This window comes from Squalius cephalus, assembly GCF_949319135.1.
Source record: "Squalius cephalus genome assembly, chromosome: 2".
In the NCBI taxonomy this organism is placed as follows: Eukaryota; Metazoa; Chordata; class Actinopteri; order Cypriniformes; family Leuciscidae; genus Squalius; species Squalius cephalus.
The window spans coordinates 36,702,048-36,721,110 of record NC_137123.1 but is presented as its reverse complement, the minus strand read 5'-3'; the positions used below and the strand labels follow the sequence as shown (position 1 = coordinate 36,721,110).

Genomic DNA, 19,063 nt, shown 5'->3' with positions numbered 1-19,063 from the left:
TGGGAGTTGGTTTATATCATACATACTGACAAGCAGCCTTTGGAGTTTCATGATTGGCAGCTGCCAAGCCACTCCCTAGCAACCAAACAGAGTACCCTAGCAACCATTTTGCAAGACCTATATCTCTGCATCAGAACATCATAAAGAGATGGGGTTAACACAAGTTTGACTCAGGGCAGCAAACGGCCAATCATAAATCACCTCAACACTTCCTAGCCCCTCCCTAGCAACCATTGTCGAGCACCTTAGCAACAACAATCCAAAGAGGGATATCTTCTATTCTGAATGTCACAGAGGCATGGGAGTTGGTTTATATCATACATACTGACAAGCAGCCTTTGGAGTTTCATGATTGGCAGCTGCCAAGCCACTCCCTAGCAACCAAACAGAGTACCCTAGCAACCATTTTGCAAGACCTATATCTCTGCATCAGAACATCATAAAGAGATGGGGTTAACACAAGTTTGACTCAGGGCAGCAAACGGCCAATCATAAATCACCTCAACACTTCCTAGCCCCTCCCTAGCAACCATTGTCGAGCACCTTAGCAACAACAATCCAAAGAGGGATATCTTCCATTCTGAATGTCACAGAGGCATGGGAGTTGGTTTATATCATTCATAGTGACAAGAAGCCTTTGGAATTGCATCATTGGCAGGTGCCAAGTAACTCCATAGCAACCAAAAAGAGTACCCTAGCAACCAAAATCCAAAGAGGCATATCTTACATTCTGAATGTCGCAGAGGCATGGGAGTTGGTTTATATCATTCATAGTGACAAGAAGCCTTTGGAGTTTCATGATTGGCAGCTGACAAGCCACTCGCTAGCAACCAAATAGAGTACCCTAGCAACCGTTTAGCAAAACGTATATCTCTGCATCAGAACATCGTATAGAGATGGGAGTTGGTTTATATCATTCATGCTAACAAGAAGCCTTTGTAGTTTCATCATTAGCAGCTGACAAGCATCTCCATAGCAACCAAACAGAGTACCCTAGCAACCATTTTACAAGACCTACATCTCTGCATCAGAATATTGTATAGAGATGGGGGTTGGCTCATTAGTTTCAGTTGTAAAACAGCCTGTAAATATCACCATGGTAACTGTGTATTCACACCCTAGCAACCATTTAGAGCCACCTAGCAACCATATTGCAACATATAGAAGCCATATTTCAGCTCCACAACATCGTACAGACATGGTTGTTGGCTCGAATGCAAACATGTACAACACCCTAGCAACCGAGTGGCGAGTTTTGCCACTGCAAGCACCACTTCACATTTTCTTCAGGAAATGTACATTCTAGTTATTATTATTATTCCGAGACTAAAATTTCTATATGAAACTCCTCCTAGAGCTTTAACTCTACATACTCCAAACTCGGCTCAGACACTCAAACTGATCTGACTCGCGTTGCTATATCTTTTCAGACTGATCGGACTTATGGTTTTCCTAAAAATGACGATCAAAACTCGGAAAAACTCCCATTGACTTGCATTGGGGAGTTCTAAAAAATTCAAATTTAGATTCAAACTCACCAACCGACGAAAATTCAAATCAAAATACCTTGAAGACTAAACCAAACTGCCGTTCTATATACTATATTAGCCAATGAGACTCATTTAAACTAATGAACTCTAAACTCATACACTTATAAACTAATTAACTTATAAACTCATGAATTCATAGACTTATGAACTCTTAAACTCATAAATTAATAAACTCTGAACTCTTAAACTCATTTAAACCTATAAACTCTAAACTCATTTAAATTTATAAACTCAAAAACTCATACACTTATAAACTCATCAATTGATACACTTATAAACTCTAAACTCATAAACTCTTGAGTGTGCGTGTGTGTCTGAGTGAGTGTGTGAGCGAGTTAGTGTGTGTGTGTGTGTGTGTGTGTGTGCGCGCGTGTGTGTGTGTGTGTGTATCTAACTTATTTATCTATCTATCTGTCATGAACTTCAAAGTACTGTAAACTACTTTAAACTTCAAACCACTTTAAACTTCTTACGTTTAAAGCTCCCAGCTCCCAAGCAACTCCATAGCAACCAAACTTGAGTACCCTAGCAACCGTTTTGCAAGACCTATATCTCTGTATCAGAACATCGTATAGAGATGAGGTTTGGCTCTTTTGACTCATGCTAGCAAACAGCACTTCCAACATGCTACACATGCTAGCAGTGAATAGCTACATGCTAATAGCGATTAGTTAAGTGCTAAATCATACCAAGATCATGCTAAGAACTCTATAAAAACTCCATAGTAACCATCTGTGACAACTACCAACCACCTAGCAACACCATAGCAACCACCCAGAACACCCTAGCAACCAGCTAGCAACACCCTAGCAACCACCCAGAATACCCTAGCAACACCATAACAACCACCAAAACACCCTAGCAACCACCTAGCAACATCATAGCAACCACCCAGAACACCCTAGCAACCGCCTAGCAACACCATAGCAACCACCCAGAACACCCTAGCAACTGCCTAGCAACCACCCAGAATACCCTAGCAACCGCCTAGCAACACCATAGTAACCACCCAGAACACCCTAGCAACCGCCTAGCAACCACCCAGAATACCCTAGCAACCACCTAGCAACCACCCAGAATACCTTAGCAACACCATAGCAACCACCCAGAACACCCTAGCAACCGCCTAACAACACCCTAGCAACCGCCTAGCAACACCATAGCAACCACCCAGAACACCCTAGCAACCGCCTAGCAACACCATAGCAACCACCCAGAACACCCTAGCAACTGCCTAGCAACCACCCAGAATACCCTAGCAACCGCCTAGCAACCCCCCAGAATACCTTAGCAACCGCCTAGCAACACCATAGCAACCACCCATAACACCCTAGCAACTGCCTAGCAACCACCCAGAATACCCTAGCAACCACCCAGAATACCTTAGCAACCGCCTAGCAACACCATAGCAACTACCCAGAACACCCTAGCAACCGCCTAACCAGACCCTAGCAACCACCTAGCTACCACCAAGAACACCCTAGCAACCGCCTAGCAACACCATAACAACCACCCAGAACACCCTAGCAACACCATAGCAACCACCCAGAATACCCTAGCAACCACCTAGCAACCACCCAGAATACCTTAGCAACCGCCTAGCAACACCATAGCAACCACCCAGAACACCCTAGCAACCACCTAACAACACCCTAGCAACCGCCTAGCAACCAACCAGAACACCCTAGCAATCGCCTAGCAACCACCCAGAACACCCTAGCAACCGCCTAGCAAAAAGCGTTCTGGTCCAAACTTTCTCAAGCCAACTTAAAGTTTGTCTCGACGAACTTTTGCATCTAGTTAAGTTGGCTTGAGAGAGCCAACATATTGAAATCCTATTTAAACTTATTATTATTATTAAGTTGGCTTGAGAGAGCCAACATATTGAAATCCTATTTAAACTTATTATTAAGTTGGCTTGAGAGAGCCAACATATTGAAATCCTATTTAAACTTATTATTAAGTTGGCTTGAGAGAGCCAACATATTGAAATCCTATTTAAACTTATTATTATTATTATTCCGAGACTAAAATTTCTATATGAAACTCCTCCTAGAGCTTTAACTCTACATACTCCAAACTCGGCTCAGACACTCAAACTGATCTGACTCGCGTTGCTATATCTTTTCAGACTGATCGGACTTACGGTTTTCCTAAAAATGACGATCAAAACTCGGAAAAACTCCCATTGACTTGCATTGGGGAGTTCTAAAAAATTCAAATTTAGATTCAAACTCACCAACCGACGAAAATTCAAATCAAAATACCTTGAAGACTAAACCAAACTGCCGTTCTATATACTATATGAGCCATTGAGAATTTAAACTAATGAACTCTAAACTCATACACTTATAAACTAATTAACTTATAAACTCATGAATTCATAGACTTATGAACTCTTAAACTCATAAATTAATAAACTCTGAACTCTTAAACTCATTAAAACTTATAAACTCTAAACTCATTTAAACTTATATACTCTAAACTCATTTAAAACTTATAAACTCTAAACTCAAAAACTCTAACACTTATAAACTCATCAATTTATACACTTATAAACTCTAAACTCATAAACTCTGAGTATGTGTGTGTGTGTCACACACACACACACACACACACACACACACACACACACACACACACACTAAACTCATTTAAACTTAAACTCTAAACTCATTTAAACTTGTAAACTAAAAACTCGTAAACTACTTTAAACTTCACACCACTTTAAACTTAAGTTAAAGCTTCCAGCTCCCAAGCAACTCCATAGCAACCAAACTTGAGTACCCTAGCAACCGTTTTGCAAGACCTATATCTCTGTATCAGAACATCGTATAGAGATGAGGTTTGGCTCTTTTGACTCATGCTAGCAAACAGCACTTCCAACATGCTACACATGCTAGCAGTGAATAGCTACATGCTAATAGTAATGAGTTAAGTGCTATATCATGCCAAGATCATGCTAAGAACTCTATAAAGACTCCATAGTAACCATCTGTGACAACTACCAACCACGTAGTAACATCATAGCAACCACCCAGAATACCTTAGCAACACCATAGCAACCACCCAGGACACCCTAGCAACCGCCTAGCAACCACCTAGAATACTCTAGCAACCACCTAGCAACACCATAGCAACCACCCAGAACACCCTAGCAACTGCCTAGCAACCACCCAAAACACCCTAGAAACCGCCTAGCAACCACCCAGAACACCCTAGCAACCACCTAGCAACACCCTAGCAACCACCCAGAACACCCTAGCAACACCCTAGCAACCACCCAGAACACCCTAGCAACCGCCTAGCAACCACCTAGAATACTCTAGCAACCACCTAGCAACACCATAGCAACCACCCAGAACACCCTAGCAACTGCCTAGCAACCACCCAAAACACCCTAGCAACCGCCTAGCAACCACCCAGAACACCCTAGCAACCACCTAGCGACACCCTAGCAACCACCCAGAACACCCTAGCAACCACCTAGCAACACCCTAGCAACCACCCAGAACACCCTAGCAACCACCTAGCAACACCCTAGCAACCACCCAGAACACCCTAGCAACCACCTAGCAACCACCTAGAATACTCTAGCAACCACCTAGCAACACCATAGCAACCACCCAGAACACCCTAGCAACTGCCTAGCAACCACCCAAAACACCCTAGCAACCGCCTAGCAACCACCCAGAACACCCTAGCAACCACCTAGCGACACCCTAGCAACCACCCAGAACACCCTAGCAACCACCTAGCAACACCCTAGCAACCACCCAGAACACCCTAGCAACCACCTAGCAACACCCTAGCAACCACCCAGAACACCCTAGCAACCGCCTAGCAACACTCTAGCAACCACCCAAAATACCTTAGCAACTGCCTAGCAACACCCTAGCAACCGCCTAGCAACACCCTAGCAACCACCCAGAACACCCTAGCAACCACCTAGCAATCACCCAGAATACCCTAGCAACCGCCTAGCAACAGCATAGCAACCACCCAGAACACCCTAGCAACAGCATAGCAACCACCCAAAACACCCTAGCAACCGCCTAGCAACCACCCAGAATACCCTAGCAACCGCCTAGCAACAGCATAGCAACCAACCAGAACACCCTAGCAACCGCCTAGCAACCACCCAGAATACCCTAGCAACCGCCAAGCAACACCATAGCAACCACCCAGAATACCTTAGCAACCGCCTAGCAACACCATAGCAACTACCCAGAACACCCTAGCAACCGCCTAACAACCACCCAGAACACCCTAGCAACCACCTAGCAACAGCATAACAACCACCCAGAACACCCTAGCAACCGCCTAGCAACACCATAGCAACCACCCAGAATACCCTAGCAACCGCCTAGCAACACCATAGCAACCACCCAGAACACCCTAGCAACCGCCTAGCAACACCATAGCGACCACCCATAACATCCTAGCAACCGCCTAGCAAAAAACGTTCTGGTCCAAACTTTCTCAAGCCAACTTCAAAGTTTGTCTCGACGAACTTTTGCATCTAGTTATTATTATTATTCCGAGACTAAAATTTCTATATGAAACTCCTCCTAGAGCTTTAACTCTACATACTCCAAACTCGGCTCAGACACTCAAACTGATCTGACTCGCGTTGCTATATCTTTTCAGACTGATCGGACTTACGGTTTTCCTAAAAATGACGATCAAAACTCGGAAAAACTCCCATTGACTTGCATTGGGGAGTTCTAAAAAATTCAAATTTAGATTCAAACTCACCAACCGACGAAAATTCAAATCAAAATACCTTGAAGACTAAACCAAACTGCCGTTCTATATACTATATTAGCCAATGAGACTCATTTAAACTAATGCACTCTAAACTCATACACTTATAAACTAATTAACTTATAAACTCATGAATTCATAGACTTATGAACTCTTAAACTCATAAATTAATAAACTCTGAACTCTTAAACTCATTTAAACTTATAAACTCAAAAACTCACACTTATAAACTCATCAATTGATACACTTATAAACTCTAAACTCATAAACTCTTGAGTGTGCGTGTGTGTCTGAGTGAGTGTGTGAGCGAGTTAGTGTGTGTGTGTGTGTGTGTGTGTGTGCGCGCGTGTGTGTGTGTATTTATACTTATTTATCTATCTATCTGTCATGAACTTCAAACTACTGTAAACTACTTTAAACTTCAAACCACTTTAAACTTCTTACGTTTAAAGCTCCCAGCTCCCAAGCAACTCCATAGCAACCAAACTTGAGTACCCTAGCAACCGTTTTGCAAGACCTATATCTCTGCATCAGAACATCGTATAGAGATGAGGTTTGGCTCTTTTGACTCATGCTAGCAAACAGCACTTCCAACATGCTACACATGCTAGCAGTGAATAGCTACATGCTAATAGCGATTAGTTAAGTGCTAAATCATGCCAAGATCATGCTAAGAACTCTATAAAAACTCCATAGTAACCATCTGTGACAACTACCAACCACCTAGTAACACCATAGCAACAGCCCAGAACACCCTAGCAACCGCCTAGCAACCACCCAGAATACCTTAGCAAACGCCTAGCAACACCCTAGCAACCACCCAAAATACCTTAGCAACCACCTAGCAACAGCACAGCAACCACCCAGAACACCCTAGCAACCGCCTAGCAACCACCCAGAATACCCTAGAAACCGCCTAGCAACAGCATAGCAACCACCTAGAACAACCTAGCAACCGCCTAGCAACCACCCAGAATACCCTAGCAACCGCCTAGCAACACCATAGCAACCACACAAAACATCCTAGCAACAACCTAGCAACCACCCAGAACACCCTAGCAACCGCCTAGCAACCACCCAGAACACCCTAGCAACCACACAAAGTACCTTAGCAACCGCCTAGCAACACCCTAGCAACCACACAAAGTACCTTAGCAACCGCCTAGCAACACCCTAGCAACCACCCAGAACACCCTAGCAACCGCCTAGCAACCACTCAGAATACCCTAGCAACCGCCTAGCAACACCATAGCAACCACCCAGAACACCCTAGCAACCGCCTAGCAACCACCCAGAATACCCTAGCAACCGCCTAGCAACACCATAGCAACCACCCAGAACACCCTAGCAACCGCCTAGCAACCACCCAGAACACACTAGCAACAGCATAGCAACCACTCAGAACACCCTAGCAACCGCCTAGCAACCACCCAGAATACCCTAGCAACCGCCTAGCAACACCATAGCAACCAACCAGAACACCCTAGCAACCACCTAGCAACCACCCAGAATACCCTAGCAACCGCCTAGCAACACCATAGCAACCACTCAGAACACCCTAGCAACCGCCTAGCAACCACCCAGAATACCCTAGCAACCGCCTAGCAACACCATAGCAACCAACCAGAACACCCTAGCAACCACCTAGCAACCACCCAGAATATCCTAGCAACCGCCTAGCAACACCATAGCAACCAACCAGAACACCCTAGCAACCGCCTAGCAACCACCAAGAATACCTTAGCAACCGCCTAGCAACACCATAGCAACCACCCAGAACACCCTAGCAACCGCCTAGCAACACCATAGCAACCACCCAGAACACCCTAGCAACCGCCTAGCAACCACCCAAAACACCCTAGCAACCGCCTAGCAACCACCCAGAATACCTTAGCAACCGCCTAGAAACAGCATAGCAACCACCCAAAAGACCCTAGCAACCGCCTAGCAACCACCCAAAAGACCCTAGCAACCGCCTAGCAAAAAAACGTTGTGGTCCAAACTTTCTCAAGCCAACTTAAAGTTTGTCTCGACGAACTTTCGCATCTAGTTATTATTATTCTTCTGACCCTAAAAAATCTATATCAAACTCCTCCTAGAGCTTTAACTCTACATACTCCAAACTCGGCTCAGACACTCAAACTGATCTGACTCGAGTTGCTATATCTTTTCAGACTGATCGGACTTACGGTTTTCCTAAAAATGGCGATCAAAACTCGGAAAAACTCCCATTGACTTACATTGGGGAGTTCTAAAAAATTCAAATTTAGATTCAAACTCACCAACCGACAAAAATTCAAATCTAAACACCTTGAAGACTAAACCAAACTGCCGTTCTATATACTATGAGCCATTGAGACTCATTTAAACTAATAAACTCTAAACTCATACACTTATAAACTAATTAACTTATAAACTCATGAATTCATAGACTTATGAACTCTTTAACTCATAAATTAATAAACTCTGAACTCTTAAACTTATAAACTCTAAACTCAAAAACTCTTACACTTATAAACTCATCAATTTATACACTTATAAACTCTAAACTCATAAACTCTGTGTGTGTGTGTGTGTGTGTGTGTGTGTGTGTGTGTGTGTGTGTGTGCACACACACACACACACGTGATGCGCGGGTCAATGTATAAACAAACCGCACCCGACCGACGTTTTCAACTAACCCGCCCGCAACTCAGACCGCAAAAAACGAAAAAGAAAATATTGTACCCGACCCGCTTCCTGACCCGCATTTTTTTTAAAGTAGCTATAGCCGCGTTTCCACCGAAATTACCTGGAACAATTTGTCCCAGGAACTTTTTTCCCAGGAACTTTTTTTGCCCCAGACCGGTTGCTTTCTGCGTTTACACCGCGGTCTAAAGTACCGGGAAGGTAAACTGCGCGCAACTGCTCCTCCCCGTCTGCGAAGGACAGTAATCAGTTTTGCGCGCCACGTTTATAATAAGTATGGAGGAGATTGAAACTGTGCTGCAGTTATGTATTGGTTTACTAAAGAGGTAATTAACAAAACAAAATAGACTAGCACTGATACTAAAGCTTGTTCAGAAAACTCGTATGCGTATAAAATTAGACAACGTATGTTATCAGTTATTGTGAGATGCCTGGGACGAAAGCGCAAAAATTTCCTCTTTCGCAAATACGCTTAAAAAAAGCCTGAACCCCGTCTATCAATCATAAATAGTGACAGTCTAAATAGTTGTTTGTTACTAACCTCAAAGCGCTATTTCAATCTTGTTATAGTAAATTTATAACATGGTTTGGAGTGCCTTGTAATAGATGACAAGTGTAAACATAATGACTTAATAATAAAAGCTGTGGCAGAAAAGAGACGAGCACTGATAAAGCGTGTTCCATAAGCTCGTAATGCTAACGTTAGATATAAAATTTGTATGTTATCAGCTATTGCGGACATTGACCGTGAGATGGCTGGGACGAACGCGCAGAGAGTTTCCTCTTCCACAAAATAAAGCCTGAAACTCATCGCCAGTCCACCAGTTTTTTTTTATTAAATTCCATATTTGCAGACAGACAACTCTTACTGCATGAAGCCACGACACGAACCGCAATAGATTTTTTTTAAAGGGAGGTTATAAATAAATAAAATGCTGCGTGGAGTCATCCAACCAAAATGCAGCGTGAACACAACCAATCAGCTTGTGCAGCGCACAAGTCCCACCCCTGAAAGTTCCTGAACTTTGAAAAAGTACTACCTCGTGAGCAGGGACTATCGGAGGGGGAAATATTTACCCGGAACTTCATTTAGACCCTGGTTCCTGCGGTGTAAACACATCGAGTACCAGCCCAAAGTTCCTAGTTCCTGGGGAAAGTTCCTGCGGTGGAAACGCGGCTTATAATGCTCATCGTTGTCACGTTACAATAAAGAAACTAATGGAGAACTCAAATGCAAGGAGAAATAATATTTATTTATAAAAGAAAAGACAAAGCACAAAACAAAACCCACGAGGGGGAAAACATTACAGAATACAAAACAAGAACTTCAAAAAGGAACATACCAAGCGGGTTACAGGAGAACAGGAACACATGACAAGACAACGATCCGACAAAGACTGCAAACACAAAGGAGCTTATAAACGGGACAAATCAGGCAGATAATTAGGGAACAACAGGTGGGGCAAATGAAACCAATAATAAGATAACAAGGTGGGAGGGGCTAGACAATAGACATGAGCACATGGCCCAAAACAACAAAGTGCATAACAAAACAGGACAGACATGTGACATAACCCCCTCTTTAAGGAGCGGCTACCAGACGCTCCACTAGGACAGGAGGGACAGACCAGGGCGGGACGGGAGGGACAGACCAGGACGGGACTGGAGGGACAGACCAGGGCGGGATTGGAGAGACAGACCAGGGCGGGACTGGAGGGACAGACCAGGGAGGAACGGACCATCCATCGGGCGGCCAGGGCGGAGACTTTCCCTCGAGCGGCCAGGGCGGAGGCTCTCCCTCGGGCGGCCAGGGCGGAGGCTCTCCCTCGGGCGGCCAGGGCGGAGGCTCTCCCTCGGGCGGCCAGGGCGGAGGCTCTCCCTCGGGCGGCCAGGGCGGGACTGGAACCGGTACCACCGGCTCGGGCACTGGAACCAGTACCACCGGCTCGGGCACTGGAACGGGCCCCACCGGCTCGGGCACTGGAACCGGCACCACCGGCTCGGGCACTGGAACCGGCACCACCGGCTCGGGCACTGGAACCGGCACCACCGGATCGGGCACTGGAACTGGCACTGGGACTGGCACCACCGGCTCGGGCACTGGAACTGGCACCACCGGCTCGGGCACTGGAACTGGCACCACCGGCTCGGGCACTGGAACTGGCACCACCGGCTCGGGCACTGGAACTGGCACTGGAACTGGCACCACCGGCTCGGGCACTGGAACTGGTTCAGGCATTGGAACTGGAACCTCCGGCTCGGGAACAGACACTGGCTCCGGCTCGGGAACAGACACTGGCTCCGGCTCGGGAACAGACACTGGCTCCGGCTCGGGAACAGACACTGGCTCCGGCTCGGGAACAGACACCACCGGCTCGGAAACATACACCACCGGCCCAAGTGTGTGCGTAGCCCACACACACCACATGGCTGTGGCCATAATAGCCAGTGTCGCGGTCACTGAAGGCTCAGGAACAGACGCCACCGGCTCAGGCTCAGGAACAGACACAGGCTCGACAGCGGCCATCTTGTCAGGGAACACAGGCTCGGCAGGCATGACGTGAACAGTCTCTGGCTGGGCAGACGCGACGAATACAGTCTCTGGCTGGGCAGACGCGACGTGAACAGTCTCAGACTGGGCAGACGTGACGTGAACCATCTCTGACTGGGCAGACGTGACATGAACAGTCTCTGACTGGGCAGACGTGACGTGAACCGTCTCTGACTGGGCAGACGTGACGTGAACAGTCTCTGGCTGGGCAGGCGTGACATGAACAGTCTCTGGCTGGGCAGGCGTGACGTATCGCTGGAATGCTACAGGCAGAACAGGACGCCTGGGCTGTGCGTCAGTGATCGCAGTCTCCTCCGGGATTGTCTTAGTGTTAAGAATCACTGGACCGTCAGTTGAAGAGGCCCCTTTCTTCCTCCTCCGTCTCCGGACCACCGGAGTCGAGACCACCGAAACTGGGACCACCGGAACTGTGACCACTGGACACGGGACCACCGGAACTGGGACGCTCTTCCTGGCCTCTCGCTCCTGCAAGCGAGCGAGACCCTCCACCATCTCCCCAAAAGTACCGTGATCATACGCCCTCCGAAGTATCCAGTCCATGGGTTCGTCGAGGGCGCAAAAGAAAAGGTCCTTTAGAGACTCATCATTGAATCGTAATCCCTCTGCCACGCCAAGGAATTTGGCCGCAAACTTCCTTAAGTCCGCGCCTTGTTGGCGGAGAGAATTTAGGACCCGAACACGGCTAATGTGTTCGTATAGGGGGCACGACACAAAGGGGGTTGGTGGATGGTGGGGAAGTCCTTGCTGAGTTCTCAACATGGTCGGATCGTTCTGTCACGTTACAATAAAGAAACTAATGGAGAACTCAAATGCAAGGAGAAATATTTATTTATAAAAGAAAAGATAAAGCACAAAACAAAACCCACGAGGGGGAAAACATTACAGAATACAAAACAAGAACTTCAAAAAGCAACATACCAAGCGGGTTACAGGAGAACAGGAACACATGACAAGACAACGATCCGACAAAGACTGCAAACACAAAGGAGCTTATAAACGGGACAAATCAGGCAGATAATTAGGGAGCAACAGGTGGGGCAAATGAAACCAATAATAAGATAACAAGATGGGAGGGGCTAGACAATAGACATGAGCACATGGCCCAAAACAACAAAGTGCATAACAAAACAGGACAGACATGTGACAATCGTAGGGTCTTAATATAACTTAATATTCTAATTTTGTCAAGAATTATAAAAAATCGTCAATATAAGCTCATAATTTGTACTAAAATAGTCTAATGTTTAGTTTTAAAAACAATTTTAAAAAGCTGGCTATGTCTATTTTGATGTTTCTGCGCAAGTTCAGCAGACAGTGAGGTTCGGGTTTGTTCCGATCAGAGCTTGTGAGCGGAGAGCGCATTTCTGAATATTCCGCTCCGCTCATGGTCGCTCGCCCAACCCAGATGGCCTGCTGGTTCGAAAATATGTGGAATAAGGGCTGCCTCCGACTATTTTTTTTTCTTGTCGATTAGTTGTTCATTTAAGCCATTCGTGGACAAATCGCCCCTTTATATTAAATTAATTACTTAAAGGCTAGCCTACAGGAATAAGCGTAATGACCGCACGCTTAAAGCTTGCCACAAAGAACCGGTTAAAGTAATGATTATGAATGTGTCTAAATTAGCAAGGAGACATTTAATTGTTTAGTAATAAACTGGTGTTTTCTGTGTCGCTGCAAAGATGAAGTTGACAATGCGGAGATTGCGGACTCGCCATGAACGCCAGAGAGAAATGCACATTTCATATGGATTAGCCTACATAATCAGAGAGTATAGCCTATTTATTTTGGTTTGAATATTTTCAGCTTTCTGTAATATATAGCCTATATTTATCAAATCTGTGAGGCACAAGTTGAGTTTCGGCGCCCTCCAGTTCACATGCAGTGATCGCGTACTGGCGCCTTATTTTGTCTGCTATATATTTGCTTCTTATTTAATAAATACGGGCAATTGATTGATAAAACATTGATCAAAATTAAGATACAATTTATACAAAACGAAAATCTTTTAAAAAGAGTTTTCTATAAAACAAAACTTAATGAAGTCGTCAAAATCATGTTTTACCAAAAACAGCGCCGTTGCTAGGAGGGCGCCAGCACCTCTGCCTCTCAGCGCCTCTGCCTCACGAGTGGATGATAGCCCTGAAGACGCCTAACAATGATATACCTTTAGTGGTAGTATACCTTTAGTTAAGTTATCGCAGCGCGCTAAGAGACAATGTTATTGGAAAATGCAGCCCAGGTATATGCATAATGGAGATTCCAAAGCTCTCTTCTTTGGTCAGAACCATGGAGAGCGATCGCGGATTTACTTTTACAATGCAACACAATATTTAAAGAGCATCAAGCTATTAAAATCTATATTATGTATACACACAGATAATATAACAGTAGGCTATATTAGTCAATATTTTTTTATTAGGTTAAGCAGTGATTGGATAACGTTTTTTTATTTTATTTTTATTTAACGTTTTTAATTTAAGGCCCACCCACAATTGGTCTGGCTTATCCAAAACTGGAATCCTGGCGCCGTGCCTGGTTGGTCGTGCCAGTTTTGTGGTTATCATGTGTAAATAGCATCGCAAGAAGTAGCCTACACATGACAAAGCCAGCACTTTGGTCATCATCTTTCATTATTTCGGCAAATGTCTCCCACACTTTGCTCTTTCTATTTGTGTATTTGCGGAGCTTCCACTCCCCAGTCTTCACCTTTTCTCTTGCCGCCTCCATCTCTACCTGCAGACTGAGCTCGTGCGTCATCTTCGCGCCAGTTATTCAGCCAATAAAGTGTAAATTAAATTTAAAACATATTCATAGAAAATTGTGTCTAGAACTATATCAATTACAAAGGTTTAATTGGCATCTTTATTTCAAACGACCCGACCGACCGCGACCCGAATATCATTAAAAATATTTTTGGATGACTCGTAACCGCGGGTAACCGCGGGTAACCGCGGGTGACCACAGGCACCCGCTCATTTCGGATCAACCCGCGCATCACTGACACACACACACTCTAAAACTCATTTAAACTTAAACTCTAAACTCATTTAAACTTGTAAACTCAAAACTCGTAAACTACTTTAAACTTCAAACCACTTTAAACTTCTTAAGTTTAAAGTTTCCAGCTCCATAGCAACCAAACTTGAGTACCCTAGCAACCGTTTTGCAAGACCTATATCTCTGTATCAGAACATCCTATAGAGATGAGGTTTGGCTCTTTTGACTCATGCTAGCAAACAGCACTTCCAACATGCTACACATGCTAGCAGTGAATAGCTACATGCTAATAGCGATTAGTTAAGTACTAAATCATGCCAAGATCATGCTAAGAACTATAAAAACTCCATAGTAACCATCTGTGACAACTACCAACCACCTAGTAACACCATAGCAACCATCTGTGACAACTACCAACCACCTAGTAACACCATAGCAACCACCCAGAACACCCTAGCAACCACCTAGCAACACCCTAGCAACCACCCAGAATACCCTAGCAACACCATAGCAACCGCCTAGCAACACCATAGCAACCACCAAAACACCCTAGCAACCACCTAGCAACATCATAGCAACCACCCAGAACACCCTAGCAACCGCCTAGCAACCACCCAGAATACCCTAGCAACCGCCTAGCAACACCATAGCAACCACCCAGAATACCTTAGCAACCACCTATCAACACCATAGCAACCATCTAGAACACCCTAGCAACCGCCTAGCAACCACCCAGAATACCCTAGAAACCGCCTAGCAACACCATAGCAACCACCCAGAACACCCTAGCAACCGCCTAGCAACCATCCAGAATACCCTAGCAACCACCTAGCAACACCATAGCAACCACCCAGAACACCCTAGCAACAGCATAGCAACCACCCAGAACACCCTAGCAACCGCCTAGCAACACCCTAGCAACCACCCAGAATACCCTAGCAACCGCATAGCAACCACCCAAAAGACACCTAGCAACCACCCAAAATATCCTAGCAACCGCCTAGCAACCACCCAGAACACCCTAGCAACCGCCTAGCAACCACCCAGAACACCCTAGCAACCACCCAAACTACCCTAGCAACTGCCTAGCAACCACCCAAAAGACCCTAGCAACCACCGAAAATATCCTAGCAACCACCCAAAATATCCTAGCAACCGCCTAGCAACCACCCAAAAGACCCTAGCAACCGCCTAGCAAAAAACGTTCTGGTCCAAACTTTCTCAAGCCAACTTAAAGTTTGTCTCGACGAACTTTTGCATCTAGTTGTCTTTAGGTTTCTGTTTGCTAGACCAAGCATCCTTCCTTATTTTCACTGTAGGCTGAAGATGAAGAGACCACTTCTGCTGTGACAGAAACAGAAAATGTGGGGAGGCCCATAGAGGTATGATGCATAGAATTAATTCCCCCTTTTTTGCATAAGAGAATAAATAAATTGTCATTGTCATTTTACAGAATATGGCAGGAGATTTTAATACAGATGAGGGTCCATCTACCTCCACACAGAATCTTAGCAGTGTAAGAAATGTTCTGCAGTTATCCTTCCTCATTTAAATATTTGGTCTGTGTTTGTATTACAGACTTTATCAGTCATGTGTAATTATTCTGTCTTTCTAGTTGCCTGCCAAAGAGCTGTATAAGGTCCATCTTCAAAAGCAAATCAGAAAAAGTGACATGGAGATGGACCTTATATAGCTTCAAATGGAGGAGAAAAGGCTTAACCTGAGAAAAGGCTTAACCTAAAAAAAGGCCAGACTTGAATTGCTGGAGCACCAGCTTAAGGTGGGAAACAGTATGTGAACAGTAATCTGTCATTGGTTGATGAATGAAATCTAAAGCAATAAATACAAATGTATTTTGTTACAGGAAATAAAGAAACAATGAACAACACTTGACTGTTAACTGGTTTTAATTAAAGCAAATCATGTCTCGTACCACCCTGCCATCTCTTTGGTCTACTGGGTTCACTGGGGGTTCCTCTTGGCCATCTTCAAGAGAAGGGGGGGCCCTCTCACCTCTCAGTGTGGCAATGTTTGTGAAGAACAACACAAGCAGCTGTGATGTCACATGACCTTTCTGGGTTGACCCTGAGCCCACGCAGGCACTGAAACCTTGCCTTCAGGATGCCTATGGTCCATGTTCTGCTGTGGGCCAGGTTGAATTGTGCCTGTGGTCCAGGCTCAGGTTCAGGGTAGGGTGTCATCATATAGGGCAGACAGGGGTACCCTCTGTCCCCCAGCAAGTAACCATTGAAGTGTCATATAAAGGTAGTTAAAGTGTATAATTGCATTAAAAAAAAACATTAAAAAAAAAAAAAAAAAAAAAAAAACATTGTGTAAGGCAAAACATACCCTGTTGAAATTTGTGGCACAATGATGACTCCCTAAACATTCTGGCATTATGTACAGACCCTGGCCATTTGGCTTCAACATTAGTGATGAGGTGGGTTGCATCACATATTACCTAGTTAGTGGGGACCAGTAATGAGGGTGATTTAATTATTTAAACACCCAAACATTTAGCACCCAAAAAATCTATTGTCACCTGCACATTGATGCTATGGATTGACTTCCTATTAACATAGTTTCCTTCATTGACTGAAGGAGCTTTAATGGGAATGTGGGTTCCATCAATGCACCCAATCACATTTGGGAACCCTGAAATTGAAAGTTATATAATTAGAAACTTTTAAAATTATTGTGACTGTCACTGTATACAGTATGAATAGATTAAGTATAGTGCTATGTAACTAAAATGGTCTTTCATAGAATATCATAGAATGGACAAACCCGCCACTCTGTGGAATTCCTCTTTAATGACCCTCAGTGGTTTATGGCCAGGGAACTGCACAAAAGTATGTAGGAACCGTTTGAGTGCAATGCATACTGTACGAACAGCCCTACACACAGTTGCCTTTCCCACATGCTCTGCATCGCCTATTGTATACAAAAAACTCACCGTCGCAAAAAAAGTTAAATAAATGGAGTTAAATATTTAACTCCATTATCTTCGTTTAAATTAACGATTCTTTTGAAAAACGGCAACGCTCCCGCAAATATTCATTTGGATACGAAAACACATTGATACGTGGTCGTATCACCCTCTCACGGCGGAAAAGAATTCGTATTATCTGTGCTTCCACATCCACTGGATCGTCTTTAAAACGGCACGCCATGCTCAGTAACCTTCTGAAACAAACTAACCCTGGAACATAACCTGCTACCGAGCAGGTTATCTTCAGAGAGTAAGTTCCTATGGTTACATACCCAGAAAGTTACCTCCGTTTTTGGAACCGAAAGTTGAGGTTATCCACTAACTTACCCTTAAACTTACCCGGGTATGTCACATAACCTGCTTTCTGGAATACCCCCCAGGGACGGACTCAAAACGACCGATAACAAAGTAAAAAAAAAAAATATATATATATAATAATAATAATAATAATAAATTATATATATATAATATATATATATATATATATATATATATATATATATATATATATATATATATATATATATATAATAAAAAAATACCAAGAGGCTCTATTTCGGTAACGTTAGATCATTTCCGAGATTGTTGTGATTTGTCTTGACATCACATTTAACATACTCCCAATAATCTAATTCGCCCCGCATTTCATATAAACCGAACATAATTTTTACAATTGCAACAACACACGCGTAGAATTAAAACAAACTGGCGTATTATAAAATAAAAAAAAGCAATAAAAAAAAGCGCAAAGTTACCTTGGTATTGGAGTCCATTTCTCTCATAAGAGATAGATGCTACGTTTCTTTGTAGGTCGAAATTTAAGGAGACTCAACCAAACCAAGTATTCTCCTACATAGTTAGCGATGTGTATGGGTCCCAGCTGGCAGTATTCAGCATTTTAACTACGAAGTACTTTAGATTTGTGGGGGGAAATCCTTCAATGGCCAAAAACAAAGCACATCTGATCCTTGGCAAACCCTTAGACTCCGTTAAACAAAATCAACGTGCACAATCGAGGCAAATTATGCATAGCATTTATACTGTTGTCCACTTCATTTTATAGTAATACAAATATTACAGTGTCGCATACTCCAACGTGAAGATCCTCCGGGTAGTTTCAAACCATAGACTGTAAAAAAGTTTCAAACACTTGAAGAGTAAATCATATGCGCATGCGTCAATGACTCCCCGCGTATGCTCAGTGTATGCTGTATATGGGCTGCCGCTTATTGAATTCCTTTTCAATGCTTTTCACAGTTGTGAGGTCAGTTCCATTCGGGATTTTAATTTGACCTATGAATTTGACCATTGAAAAAGACTGAAAAGTACGGTGGCCGAGACAGCTCAACGCGCTGCAACTGAAGAAAACACATGCAAATAGAAAAACACCTGCAAATTAAGAAAACATCTTCATCAGTTTCACAACACATGTGGGTAACACTTTATATTACGACCCGCAAACAACTGCGTAAGTAAACCGAAATTACGGTGTAC

At 44.1% G+C, this 19,063-nt stretch overlaps 1 pseudogene across 1 annotated transcript in view; it reads right to left on the bottom strand.

The window, feature by feature from the left end:
* The window catches only part of LOC307147453 (inhibitor of growth protein 1-like), a 56,317-nt pseudogene extending 37,590 nt beyond the window's left edge, over positions 1-18,727 (bottom strand). The window contains exon 1 of the transcript XR_013824044.1: positions 18,325-18,727. The product of XR_013824044.1 is annotated as an inhibitor of growth protein 1-like (transcript). The remainder of the gene's footprint in view (positions 1-18,324) is intronic.
* Between the last annotated feature and the right edge of the window lie 336 nt (positions 18,728-19,063).